At 47.3% G+C, this 14,834-nt stretch overlaps 1 protein-coding gene across 3 annotated transcripts in view; it reads left to right on the top strand.

Annotated features, from left to right (window-relative positions):
• The window catches only part of TSPAN11 (tetraspanin 11), a 179,301-nt gene that overhangs the window by 67,468 nt on the left and 96,999 nt on the right, over positions 1–14,834 (top strand). The window contains exon 1 of one of the 3 annotated variants that reach the window (XM_030538475.1): positions 5,295–5,585. The exons of the other annotated variants lie outside the window; for them this stretch is intronic. The gene's annotated coding sequence lies outside the window, so the exon portion shown is untranslated. Of the gene's footprint in view, positions 1–5,294; positions 5,586–14,834 lie in introns of those variants that run through there. 3 annotated transcript variants of the gene reach the window in all.

Here is a 14,834-nt window from a genome sequence, read left to right as displayed (position 1 = left end):
ACAATACTCCAGATGTGGCTTCACCAGTGTTGAATAGAGGGGAATAGTCACTTCCCTTGATCTGCTGGCAATGCTTTTACTAATGCAGCCTGTAGTGGGGTGGTCATCCAACTCTGGCCCTGAAGGGGTTAAAAGCAGCCCTGGAGTGGGCTGTGGCAGGGAAAACCTAGGCTGATTGAGGGAAGCAGACACAGCTGGGGCAATGCCCCAATCAGGCCACAGCTGGCCCTGTAAGCGGGCTGAGGGCCAGAGGCTCAAAGAAATGCTCTCTCTCTCTCGCTTCAGAGAGAGAAGGACTTGGCTGCCTGGGAGCTGAGCAGGGCACCTAAGGTGGAGCGGTGCTGGGGAAGGGCAGAAGGAGCTCCAGCCTGGCAAAACCCCAGGCAGCAGGTCTAGTTAAGGGCCCACAAAGGGTACTAGCAGGGTAACTGAAGTGGAGCAGTACTAGGGAAGGGCAGAGGGAGCTGGGGAGCTCCAGCCTAGCAAAGCCCCAGGCTTCAGGCCAAGCTAAGGGTACACAAAAGGGTACTAGGGCTGCAGAGGGGCAGCCCAGATTTAGACAGAGGCAGCTGGTCCAACCCCCCCTTGCCAATGATGAGTGGTTTATAGACTGCAGTCTGCCCCAGTGAGCGGGGGCTAGATGGTGGCTGGCAGTAGCCACTGAGGCAAAGTGGGGATAGACGGTTGGGGGTTCCCCTGGGTTGGGAGACCAAGATTGTGGGTTACTGCTGGGGCAGAACCCTGACGTAAAAGGGCACCGGGGTCTGAGAGGGACACGGGCCAGAAGCAGGCCAAACATCAGCCAGCAGAGGGTGCTCCAGAGCTGGAAAAGAGCTAATTCCCTGGACAACCCACGGGCGATGCTGTGCCAGTGAGTCATCGCTCCACCACACAGCCCAATATGCCGTTAGCCTTCTTGGCTACAAGGGCACATTGTTGACTCATATCCAGCTTCTTGTCCATTGTAATCCCCAGGTCCTTTTCTGCAGAACTGCCACTTAGCCAGTTGGTCCCCAATCTGTAGTGGTGCATGGGATTCTTCCGTCCTAAGTGCAGGACTCTGCACTTGTCTTTGTTGAACCTCATCAGATTTCTTTTAGCCCAGTCTTCCAATTTGTCGAGGTCACTCTGGACCCTAACCTTATCTTCCAGTGCATCTACTTCTCCTCTCAGCTTAGTGTCATCTGCAAACTTGCTGAGGGTGCAGTCCAACCCGTCATCCAGCTCATCTCAGTTTTGTACTGAGACTTCACAAAGACTTCTGAAAGGAGCCTTGTAAAATGGAGACCTGCTTGGGGAACACTATTGGAAGTAATATCGAACAACTTGCTACATACTTGTATTTCCATTTCATTTAACAAAAACTTAGACATGGGGCCTGACCCATTGCTTATTGAAGTCAATGGAAAGACTCCCATTGATGACTTCAGTGAGCATCAGCTCTGGCTCAGGATGTACTGAACTCTTTTACACTTAACTTAAAGTGAACGTTAAAAGAGGTGATGAGTGTTGAAAGTGTGGCACTGTGTCCCGCCCTCCCCAAGTGGCAGCTCAACCAGCTAGAGATTTATGTGTCTGCTAGCGTACATCTATACTACCCGCTGGATCGGTGGGTAGTGTTTGATGTATCGGGGATCGATTTATCGCATCTCATCTAGACATGATAAATTGATTCCTGAATCGATGCCTGTACTCCACCTCGGCAGGAGGAGTAAGCGAAGTTGACAGGGGAGCTGCGGTAGTCAACTCGCCACCGTGAGGACAGCTAGGTAAGTCGAATTAAGATACTTCGACTTCATGAATAGTGTAGCTGAAGTTGCATATCTTAGTTCAACCCATTCCCCGCTAATGTAGCCCAGGCCTTACAGCCTTGGCTAAGAGACATGTGTCTTTTGGCTCATGCAGTAAAGGCTCCAGAGGTCCCAGATTTGATCCCGGCTGACAACGACTAGGGTCTATTGGCATGACACGTGCACCAGAACCTTACTTTGAATGCAAATATAGTATTAAGGACTGCAGTACTTGTATTGGGGCTAACACAGGTCATGCTGGCCCTCACCAGCCCACAGAAACGATCATTTCTTCACACAACAAATGTTCACTTTTGCAAAAGTGGAAATCCATCCCTTCACCAAATGTCAAGGTTTGCTTTTGAGGTACAGATGAAAACAGGAGTAAAACAAACTAGGGGAATTCTGCGGTTCTGTGCACCTGCAGAAAATGCTACCCCCCCCCCCACAGAATTTCATTGCTTCCCTGCAGAAAATGACAGGGAAGCAAAAGGAAGCCATGCAAGAGGGGCGGGAAGGGGGACATGGGTATTGTGCCCCCCAAACAGAGGTGAGAAGGCACACAGGGTTGTGTTCCACTGCCCCACCCCTAATTTAAGCAAGAGCAGAGCTGCCCAGCTGAAGGAGGCTGGGTCTTGGCTCTGCTGACTCTGAAGCTGAACGCCACCTCTTGGGTTCTAGTGCCAGTCGTGATCCCCTTCTATGTGCTGGGAGCCTTCCTGTTTCCTGTGCAAAAGTGAGTGCCTGCTGTGGGGCTGAGTAATGGAGTGGGGAATGAGGGAAGGAGGTGGGGGGAGTGGGGAGAAGAGGCAGTAAGAAAGGAAGGGGAGTGGAATAGAGCAGGGGGAAGGGAATGTGGGAGTGAGGGGAGGGAAAGTTTGTGTCCATTTAGTCTTTTGCGTCAAGATTGTCCAGTTTGGCCAGTGTACATGGCAGAGGGACATTGCGGGCACATGATGGCATATATCACATTGGTAGATGTGCAGGTGAACGAGCCCCTGATGGTATGGCTGATGTGATTAGGTCCTATGATGGTGTCCCTTGAATAGATATGTGGACAGAGTTGGCAACGGGCTTTGTTGCAAGGGTAGGTTCCTGGGTCAGTGTTTTTGTTGTGTGGTGTTTGGTTGCTGGTGAGTATGTGCTTTAGGTTGAGGGACTGTCTGTAAGTGAGGATTGGCCTGTCTCCCAAGGTCTGTGAGAGTGAGGGATCGTCCTTCAGGATAGGTTGTAGATCCTTGATGATGCTCTGGAGAGGTTTTAGTTGGACTGAAGGTGACGGCTAGTGGCATTTTGATACTTTATTTGTTGGGCATGTCATGTAGTAGGCGACTTCTGGGTACTCTTCTGGCTCTGTCAATCTGTTTTTTTTTTTCCATTTCAGAAGGCTGGTATTGTAGTTTTAAGAAAGCTTGCTAGAGATATTGTAGATGTTTGTCTCTGTCTGAGGGATTGGAGCAAATACGGTTGTATCTTTGAGCTTGTGTTAGACAATGGATCGTGTGATGTGGTCTGGATGAAAGCTGGAGGCATGTAGGTAAGTATAACGGTCAGTAGGTTTCTGGCATAGGGTGGTATTTATGTGACCATCGCTTATTAGCACTATAGTGTCTAGGAAGTGGACCTCTTATGTGGACTGGTCCAGTCTGAGGTTGATGATGGGATGGAAACTGTTGAAATCCTGGTGGAATTCCTCAAGGGCTTCTTTTCCATGGGTCCAGATGATGAAGGTGTTATCAATGTAGCGCAAGTAGAATAGGGGCGTTAGGGGACGAGAGCTGAGAAGGCGTTGTTCTAAGTCAGCCATAAAAAAGTTGGCATACTGTGGGGCCATGTGGGTACCCATAGCAGTGCTGCTGACTTGAAGGCATACGTTGTCCCCAAATGTGTGACTCTCATAGATTACCTGGCCCACAGGATTTGTTGGAGTTGAAATTTATAAATACCTTGGGCTTCAGTCTCAGATTTTGATTATCTCAGGTTCCCATTATTACTTCATTATCTGGACACACCCTCAAGTTACCATCTAAGTAACACATCCTAGAAAATATAAGAACATAAGAATGGCTGTAATGGGTCAGACCAAAGGTCCATCTAACCCCGTATCCTGTCTGCTGACAGTGTCCAATGCCAGGTGCCCCAGAGGGAGTGAACCTAACAGGTAATGATCAAGTGATCTCTCTCCTGCCATCCATCACCACCCTCTGACAAACAGAGGCTAGGGACACCATTCCTTACCCATCCTGGCTAATCGCCATTAATGGATTTAATCTCCATGAATGTATCCAGTTCTCTTTTAAACCCTGTTATAGTCCTAGCCTTCACAACCTCCTCAGGCAAGGAGTTACACAAGTTGACTGAGCACTGTGTGAAGAACTTCAGGGTATCAATTCATATGTTGGGTTACAAGTACTTGAGTAATAGTTTGGTAGCAACTTCAATGATTTCAAAACTAGCTGCAGATGTTGTTCAAATTTTTGGTGCATTTCAGGGGTCTTTATTTAATTAGTTTTAATCTACCTGAAAGTGCTTTGACAAAGTACTGGGATTTTGTGGTGTTAACATAATCAATAACTCTTTTCTGTTCACACTGGGTTCCATCTGTTTCAGAGTGTCATGAAAGTATCTCGCTTTCACCTATTAAGCCTTGCCAATTGTTTTCTCTTCAGATTGATTGACTGTTTATTAAAAAAGTTAATCTGTCAATGAAAAAGCGCACCCTTTTGGCCTGCATTCATAAAGGTTAAATAGAGTTGCAGTTGATATTGTGTTAAATTATTGGGCTATTTTGTAGAATGTACATCTTTATACTTAATGGACTATGGCCCTAACATAGCCAGTTACTTAAGCGAGTGCATAACTTCAACCCTGTGAACAATTACATTGATTTCACTGAGGTTTATACCAGCTGAGGATCTGGCCCAATAACATAGTTCAGGACCATCGCCTGCCTTTGTGGAATAACTACAGTGGATCACAATGCAGTTTTTAAACTTGCTGCCTATAGAGTAAATTATCCCCTTTCTCAGCAGATGAAAAGGATGCCAGGTGCAGATCCATTGTGCAGTGGGTGAGGATAAGTTTTGGGAGGCTGCCCAGGGGTGCAAATTGTGAAGCATTATTCCTTGGGGACTCGTATGCCGCATCTCACAAAGGCATATGGGGATGGGAAAAGTGTGGGGCCAGGAGATTCCGCGCATTGTGGATCCCCAGATCCTTACTTCTGGAAAGTGCATGGGGAGGGTAGCACATTGAGGGTGCAGAAGACTATTTCAGCTGTTGGGCTGAAGCAGTCTCCATGGAGCCATGCCACGTCCTAGTAGGGAAACTCGCTCCTCGCTCCATCTGCCCAGACCAGATACTCATGCAGGGTGCTGCGGATTTGACTTATCGTGCCCTTTCATACCAGTGCATTTTAGAAACTGTGGGTCATTATGGAAGATTTTATCAGCCGTAAATAGGCAATGTTTTAAGTTTTGACCTTCAGTAGGTTTGACATAGCATCTCCCCAGGAGGCTCAGAGGAGAGATCTATAACATGAATGCATATAACTAAAAGTCCTTAAGACTTCAAACAGAAAAGTGAGACTCACTGAAAGAGCACCATCAGCAAATCTGGGGATTGTATTACTGAGAGTGGCATTTCAGAGATCCAGGGAGACACAATACTTGAGACCATGAAAATTCTTGTATAGGCGAAGCATGGCAAATGTTCTCAAATATGCTGTTTACAGAGAAAACAACATAACATTTCCAGTGCTTGAGGGAAATCTGCTCTGAATGCTTGGTGTGAGAGGTCAGTTTTAACTAAAGCTACTGGAGTTTGCATAGGGCTCTCTCAGGAAATTGACCTGAGCTATAGTTAGTACAGCATTTAGAATACTAGTCACTGCTCAAAGTGCGTGCGCGGTTCTCAGAGGAGAGATTGCTTAACAGAATCAAAAGGTCTTCCTTTGCAGCCATAGGGTACAAGCAACTCCCATAGAAATCAGTGGGAGGATCAGGCCCTCAGGGGGAAGTTAGCTGGGATTCTAGTTCAGGCAGCAGCAGAGACATTTTCAGCTTGTAAGAGGAGGCATCAGCTGTGATACGTAACCGGCTGCCAAAGTGGGGTGGAGGAGAGGGGGGTGTCCAGGCCAGTGCAAAGAAGGGAGAATAAAAGATGACAGCCACCAGGAAGTTGTAGCCGCCTGTTAGATTGGAAACTCTTTGGGTGAGGGTGGGGGGGGGTGTCTTTTTGTTTGTACAGCACCGGCCATAAAGGGAGGCTGATCTGTGACTGGGACACCCAGGTGCTACAGCAATACAAATAAACAATAATTAAAATTAGTAATAAAGGCTACAGTCCCACAGGTGCTTAAGCTAATCTTTTTCTTCTTTTGTATGTTAATATCTTCTGGGTTTTACTACAAATTCATCAGTTTCTACAGTCCTTGTTAAATATTAAAGTTTCCCTTTAAACAATCCTGCATAATGCAACACCTGGGTATAGCCTACCCAATCTCATGTGCTATCTCTGTAGACAATTGCATTATCCTCCTTTAAACCTCTCCTTAAAACCCACCAAAGCCATTGTGCCTGCAAAACACTTGAGAATGGCTAGGCAGCTGAGGGAGGGGAGGGAGGTGATTGCAGCTTATTAAGCTGTTCACATCTGTCTCACGGTTACCTCGGGCTTCTCCCTTCTGATTCTTGTCTACTTATTGTCTCGTTTTATAGCTTTATATTGTAAGCTCTTTGGGGCAGGGACCAACTTTTTGTTACAAGTGCGTACAGTGCCAAGCAGAATGGGCCCTAGTCTCTGCTTGGTGCCTGAAGTAGAGTACAAATAATAATTAAAATGTCCTCCTCAGGAGGCAGGAAAACCAATAGCCTCTACTTCTGCCGAAGTGCTGCTCCCAAGTTCAACCAGACCCGAGTAACAAAAACAAAAGTGAGTAATAGCCATGAGGTAGATATTCAATAGCTTCTTCCTGTGCCCCATCTTCTTGCAAACTGCTACTCAAAACTCACTCCCTCGGTCTTGCGTTCCACTCTAGACAGCCACTCCTGGGCTATCTACTCCTCCCCTCCTTAAAAGATGAGAATTTACAAAACTTGCTCTATGATATGGCTCTCACTGTTTTTTGTTTTATCCCTCATCCCTCCTTTTTCTAGCTCCTTTCTTTGTCTGTTATCTTAATTACATTGGAAGGCCTTTATGGAAGGGAATGTCTTTTATTAATATCTGTAGTGTAAAGGAACGTGCAAAGCCATGGTGCTACATTGATCAATCTTGCACAATTCTACTTGATCAGAGTGAGTCATTCTGAGGTTTTGTTTTTGATGAGGGATAATTATTTTTGGGAGTGGGTGAGTAAGATATCTGATTTTTCTCATTAATATCACTCCACTCAACCTGGCAAAGGATAGGTAGGTTGATTTTGTTCCTGGACTAGTTCATTTTCATGACACCTTTGCTCTAGACTTCTGCAAATGCTTATTAATGATTGTGAACTCAGTCACAGGAGAGGCTGAAGAGGAGGAACTTGCTGGATTATTTTCTTCCCACAGATCCTTCCCCTCTCCTTCCATCAACGGGTGGGATTTATTTCTTCTCCTCTGTGGAAACCTCACATGTCCATTATCGTCTGCACGTATCCATTTAAGTACATGGAATTAAACTAGCATAAAATTGGTATGGGAGGAGAGGCCAAAACCATGTATTTGGGTTGTTGTTGCACCTTCAAGCCAAAAGGTGCGGTAGCACCCCTAGTTCCAGCACCTATGGTACAGAGTAGAATTGGTAACATCATCACAGTTGCACAGTTTTTAATTTGTACTCTGTGCTTATCTTAGCACCTAGTAGCCCGAGTCATGGACCAGAACCCTATTGTGCTAGGCACTGTGTAAACAGAGAACAAAAAAACAGTCCCTGCCCCGAAGCGCTTATAATCTAAGTGTCATACAGTCGACAAGAGATGGATACAGGCAGATGGGGAGTACAAGGAGACAATATTAGTCAGCATGACAAACAGTGGTCTTAGCACACCAGCAGCCTAACCGTTGTCAGGCTTTTTTTGTTACCAACATGGCAAAGGAGAATTTTGAGGTGGGAGGGATAGCTCAGTGGTTTGAGCATTGGCCTGCTAAACCCAGGGTTGTGAATGCAATCCTTGAGGGGGCCATTTGGGGATTGGTTCTGCTTTGAGCAGGGGTTGGACTAGATGATCTTCTGAGGTCCCTTCCAACCCTATTAATCTATGATTTGAAGGTGAATAAAAATATTGCTTTGCAGATGTTTACAAGGAGCTCCTCCCAAGTGTGAGGGGCAGCATGGGAGAAGGCACGAAGATGCTTGTTTCAGAATTTTACAAGTGGTCAGTAGAGGCTGGCATCATGGGTCTATCAGAGGCAGGAGCTGACATTTTGTTTATGAATGAGGGATGATAGGTAGGATGGGGATAGAACATGAAGGGCCCTTAAAATGACGACAAGTATTTTATGATGGGATGCAAAGGAAGGGGTGACATGGGCTAGGGATATTATCTTTGCAGCATCATCCTGAATAGATATGAGTGGGACAAGATTGCATTTGTTGAGGCCATATAAAAGGATCTTGCCGTAACTGAGACATTAGATGATCAGGACTTGGACAAGAGTTCTAGCTGTGTGGATGGCCAGAAAAGGCCGTATTTTAGAGATGTTTTGTAGAAAGAATCTGCAAGATTTAGACATAACTTGGATGCAGACCTAGAGGGAGATCTGAGTTGAAAATAACACCCAGGTTGTGAGCCTGAATGACAGGCAGGATGGTGTCCATAGTGGTTGAGAAAAAAGGTGTGAGGGGAAGATTGAGCTCTGCTTTACCCATGTTGAGCTTGAGCTGACAAGAAGCTGTCAGAGAGACAGGCTGAGATGTTCTTTTGGACAGAAGAAGGCAGGTCTGGAAATCTGTGTGTCATCAGCACAGAGATTGTAGCTGAATTGGTGTTTGTAGCTGAAATTATGCCAAGAGAAGATGTAAAGAGAGAAGAGAAGGGGACCAAGACAAAGCCCTGTGGAACATGCACAGAAAGCTGAGGGGGGAATGAGGAGGATTACAGAGGTAGGAGAAGAACCAGGAAACTAAAAGAGTAACAGATGCCAAAGAGGGACTGTCATAAACAGATAGCTAAGGGTTAATGTCTCTTTCACTGGAAAGGGGTAACAAACAACACCTGACCAGAGGACCAATCAGGAAACAAGACTTTTTCAAATCTGGGTGGAGGGAAGTTTTGGGTGTGAGTTCTTTGTTCTTTGTCTTGGTTTGGTGACCCTCTCAGCTCTGAGAGTGATCTTTTTATCTCCAGGCTTTCTAATCTTCTGTTTCCAAGTTGTAAGTACAAGGATAGTAAGACAATAGGTTTATATTGTTTTTTTGTATTTACATGTGTGTAGTTGCTGGAATGTGTTAAATTGTGTTCTTTTTGGATAAGGCTGTTTATTCATTTTTTCCTTTAAGCAATTGACCCTGTATATTATCACCTTGATACAGAGACCATTTTATGTCCTTTTTCTTTCTTTTTATATAAAGCTTTCTTTTTAAGACCTGTTTGAGTGTTTTCACTGGTTAAGGCTAAGAAACGAAGGGAGGGGGAAAATCTCTTTGTGTTAGATTTACTAAGCCTGACTTTGCATACCCTCTGGGTGAGGGGGGAGAGAGATTTGATCTCTCAGTACTTTTGTTTCAAGGACTTGAAGCAGGGAGGGTGGAATCCCTTTGTTTAGATTCACAGAGCTTGAATCTGTATATCTCTCCAGGAACCCAGGGAGGGAACACCTGGAGGGGAAGAGGGAGAAGGGAAGTGGGTTATTTCCCTTTGTGGTGAGACTCAGGGCATCTGAGTCTTGGGGTTTCCCCAGGGAAGGTTTTGGGGGGACCAGAGGGTATCAGGTCCTAAAATTCCTGATTGGTGGCAGCGCTATCAGATCTAAGCTGGTAATTAAGCTTTGGAGGTCTCATGCTAGCTTCTCATGTTCTGAACTCTAAGGTTCAGATCTGAGTAGGACAGTTATGACATGAGTGACAGTGGTGTGGAAAGATAAGATCCAGAAGCCAGTAGGAATATTATTTTCTTTTTCTCTGCTAGGGCTTTTATGCAGAGAGAAAGGGTGGGTTTAAACAGAGCCAGAGAGAATTTTTTTTCTGCTCTCTGGTTGCAGTCTGGCTTGCATATTAAGCAAGGAACTGTTAAGGGTCTTTTGTTATACTGTAGCACTCCGATTGAGAGTTAAGTACCCAGCACAACACACATGCAAATAAAGTGGTTTTTCTGGTTTACTTTACATTTAAAAGATTAGCTAGAAAAAAAAAGGCACTGTTGCTAGGCCAACCCGAGGAGACAACAGAGCCAGCAGTTCAGACAATAAACACCGGAGGCCACCGCAACACAATAAAACAGGAACCATGACTTCCAAGGCAAAACTGAATGCAGAGGGACAAATCAAAGAGGCAGACCACAGGCGAGATATGGAAAAAAAACTACAAGAGATGGAGCTGAGAGAAAGAGAAAGAGAGGCAGCCTACAAAAGAGAACAAGAAGACAGAGAGGCAGCCTATAAAAGAGAGCCAGCAGCCAAAGATGCAGACCACCAAAGACAGCTGGAACTCCAGACGGAGACCTACCGGTAGGCCCTGGAATTAGAAAAGGCTAAGCAACATTACACAGCCAATCCTAATAACCCTACACCAGTGATTGTTCCAAATCACAGGAAATTTCCCACCTACAAGGCAGGTGATGACACTGAGGCCTTCTTAGAAAATTTTGAAAGAGCCTGTCTTGGGTACAGCATCCCTGAAGACAAGTACATGGTAGAGCTGAGGTTACAGCTCAGTGGACCCTTAGCAGAGGTGGCGGCTGAAATGCCAAAGGACAGAATGAACGATTTATAAACTGTTTCAAACCAAGGCCAGATTCAGAATGGGGATAACCCCGGATCATGCCCGTCGGCGTTTCAGAACCCAAAAGTGGAAACCAGATGTGTCATTTCCCAGACACGCCTACTACGTTGGGAAAAATTGAGGCCTGGATATCAGGAAACAATGTTAAATCCTTGGACGAATTGCACCTCCTCATACAAATGGAGCAGTTCTTGGATGGTGTTCCTGAGGACATAACACGGTACATACAAGATGGAAAACCCAAAAATCTCACCGAGGCAGGGGAGATTGGAGCCAAATGGATGGAAGTGGCAGAAAGCAAGACAGCTAGAGTCAAAGGGAATGAATACCCCAGGGGGCACACTGACAATAAACCCTACAACCAAGGGCAACCCAAGACCCCTCCTACAACCCAAGGAAAGCCACAACCACCCTATTCTTCCACCTCACCAGTCTCCAGTAACTTACCTCCACCCAGTGACCAGTCAGCTGGAAGATACTTTAAGTGTAATGAACTGGGACATATAAAGGCCAACTGCCCAAAGAACCCCAACCAAGTGCAGTTCATTACACCACCCTCACACCAAAGATCCCCAGGCCCAGATACCTCTCAAATACCCTTGGAGTGAAGGGAAATGTTGAGAGTGGGCGGAAAGAAGGTTACTGCTTGGAGAGACACGGGGGCACAAGTGTCAGCTATCCACTAATCCTTCGTCGACCCCAAATTCATCAATCCAAAGGCCCAAGTGACAATTTACCCCTTCATGTCACAAGCTGTTGACTTGCCTACAGCTGAACTGCCTGTCCAGTGCAAAGGCTGGTCAGGAATGTGGACTTTTGCAGTCTATGACAATTATTCCATCCCCATGCTACTGGAGGAAGACTTGGCCAACCAGGTGAAGCGGGCCAAGAGAGTGGGAATGGTTATACGCAGCCAAACCAGGCATGCTTCCCGACCCATTCCTGTTCCTGAGCCGTCCACAGAGGCCCCGTCTGTGTTACCAGAGACCCAGACAGAGGTAGTGGACCTGGATCCCATGTCAACAACGGAAACAGCCACAGTGCTTCCAGTCCCAGACCAGGAACTGGGAAAGCAGCCAGCACCAGAACCGTTGCCAGCACTGACGCCAGCGCTTGCCAACCCATCTTCAACCCCAACGCCAGAGGGCGCCAGTGAGCCTGAACTGGCAGAAGCAGCAGACAACCACACCCAAGAGGCTTAGCCAGAGCCTGAAATACCCCCTGGTGCACCACCGGAGAGCGGTTCACCAGCAACGGAAACAACCCCATCACCTACATCGCTTCTAGAGGGACCAAGCCCAAGTCCACAGTCTGAGGAAGAACTGGTGTCCCCAGCCTCAAGGGAACAGTTCCAGACTGAGCAGGAAGCAGATGACAGCCTTCAAAAAGCTTGGGCGGCGGCACGAAGCACCCCACCGCCTCTCAGCTCTTCTAATCGATCCCAGTTTATTGTAGAACAAGGACTTTTATACAAGGAGACTCTTTCTGGTGTACATCAGGAAGACTGGCATCCACAAAAACAGTTGGTGGTTTCAACTAAGTACAGGGAAAAGCTCTTAAGCTTAGCCCATGATCATCCCAGTGGCCATGCTGGGGTGAACAGAATCAAGGACCGGTTGGGGAAGTCCTTCCACTGGGAGGGGATGGGCAAGGACATTGCCAAGTATGTCTGGTCTTGTGAGGTATGCCAAAGGGTGGGAAAGCCCCAAGACCAGGTCAAGGCCCCTCTCCAGCCACTCCCCATAATTGAGGTCCCATTTCAGGAGTAGCTGTGGATATTCTGGGTCCTTTCCCAAAAAAGACAACCAGAGGAAAGCAGTACATACTGAGTTTTGTGGACTTTGCTACCCGATGGCCAGAAGCAGTAGCTCTAGGCAACACCAGGGCTAAAGCTGTGGGCCAGGCACTAGCAGACATTTTTGCCAGGGTAGGTTGGCCCTCTGACATCTTTACAGATTCAGGATCTAATTTCCTGGCAGGGACCATGAAAGAACTATGGAAAACTCATGGGGTGAACCACTTGGTTGCCACCCCGTACCACCATCAAACCAATGGTCTGATCGAAAGGTTTAATGGAACTTTGGGGGCCATGATACGTAAATTCGTCAACGAACACTCCAATAATTGGGACCTAGTGTTGCAGCAGTTGCTTTTTGCCTACAGGGCTGTATATTTTTGGAAGAAGAATATGGTCAGTGGTATTGAAGGCAGCTGACAGGTCAAGGAGGATGAGGGGGATTCTGCTTTTGAGCTTAGGTAGGAAGAGGTCATTAGAGACTTTGGGAAAAGCAGTTTCAGTGGAGTGGAAGAGGTGAAAGCTGGATTGGAGAGAGTCTAGAATAGAATTGGAGGAGAGGAACTCCTGATAGTGAATATAAACAGCACATTCAATGAACTGAGCAAGGAAAGGGAAAGGGGAGATATAGCAGTAGGTGAAGAAGCAAATGGGGTAAAAGGTGGCATTTTTTAAAATAGAAGAGACTAAAGCATGTTTATGTTGTGAGGGGAAAGAGCCAAAGAAGCACGAGAGGTTAAGGAAAAGAATCATGGGGGAATGAGAGTACACATGAGGGAGATTGGGATGGTGGTCACTGGGGCAAATGGAGAGTTTAAAAGAGGACAGCAGATGAGACACTTCTGTATATGTGACAGGATAAGGAGGAGAGAGTTGTAGGAGGGCCAGGGTAAGGGAAGACAAACTGGTGAATTTTCTCTTGGAAGAAATCACCGAGATCCTGTGCAGAGAGAGAATTGGAGGCAGGAGGAGGGGAAGGCTTGAGTCAAGGGTGGTGGAAAGGCAGCTGGGATTGTGGGCATGGGATTCAGTTAAATTGGAGAAGTACAGTTGTTTTGCAAAAACAATGACGGAAATGAAGGAGGAGAGAATGAATTTGTACTGGAGGAAGTTGGCCTGGTCACAGGATTTCTGCCAGACACGCCCTGCAGCAGGTCATCAGGAGCACAGAAAATAGCTATTGGGGGTGAGCCCAATAGGGCTGGGGGCTGGCAGGGCAGATCTTGCAATGGGAGAGAGGGCAAAAGAGTTAAGGGTGTAGAAGAGTGAAGCACAGAGAGAGTTAACAACCATATCAGTGGAAAAGAGGGCAGAGGGGAGAGGGCTGAGAAGAGACAAGAAATCATCAGTGCTGATGGACTGGAAGTCATGGAAAGGCCAAGTGAAAGGGCATGGGGAGTGCTGGTGGGTGACGCTGAAAGAGCCCTGGTGATGTTCAGAGAGGGGAAACTCAGCAACAGAGAAATCAGAGAGAGCAGTGCTTGGTGAGGACTATGTCAAGTGAATATCTCTTTTGGTGAGTGGGAGAGTTGAATCAGCATTGCAAGTTGAATGAAGAAGTGTGGGGGAGGAAACTTGTAGCTAAGTGGTCAGAGGGGTCACCCACGTGGAAGTTGAAGTCACAAGGATGAGTGTGGGAGACTGTGAGGAGAGGAAGACAGAGCCAGGAGTCAAAATCAGAGTGGAAGGCTGATGAGGAGGAGCTGGGCAGATGGTAGAGATGGAAATGAAGTAGGGAGGGGAGAGAAGAGTCAGATACAGTGCTGTTCGAAAGAGGGAGAAAAGGGAGGAACAGAAGGTAAGCCCAACACCCCATCATGGCCTCATCCAGGGCAGAGAGTGGAGAAGGAGAGGACTCCATAAAAGAGTGCAGCTGCAAAGGCAGTGTCAGCCGAAGGGATCCAGGTTTCTGTGAGAGCTTGGAGCTGGAGGCAGGGCTGGTGCAAGGATGTTTTGCGCCGTAGGCAAAACTTCCACTTGCGCCCTCCCTCCCCCTGTGCCCTCATTCTGAGGCACACACACCCCCCGCAGCAGCTCCTGCCCTCCGACCTGAGGCACCCCTCGCCCCACCCCAGCTCACTCCTGCTCCGTGCATGAGCACACCAAGCATGCTGTGACCATTTCTCCCGCCTCCCAGGCTTGCGGCGCCTAAGCTTATTGGCGCCGCAAGCCTGGGAGGCAAGAGAAGTGAAGCGGCCACGGTGTGCAGGGGTGAACTGGGGCGGGGAGTTCCCCTGCGTGCCGCCCCCCCTGCCTTACTTGCTGCAGGCGGCCCTCCCTGCGCTCCCCTGCCTCAGCTCCCTCCGCCTAAATGCCAGCGGCGACCG

This window comes from Gopherus evgoodei, chromosome 1, assembly GCF_007399415.2.
Source record: "Gopherus evgoodei ecotype Sinaloan lineage chromosome 1, rGopEvg1_v1.p, whole genome shotgun sequence".
Taxonomy (NCBI): domain Eukaryota; kingdom Metazoa; phylum Chordata; order Testudines; family Testudinidae; genus Gopherus; species Gopherus evgoodei.
This window is presented reverse-complemented; position numbering and strand designations above follow the sequence as displayed.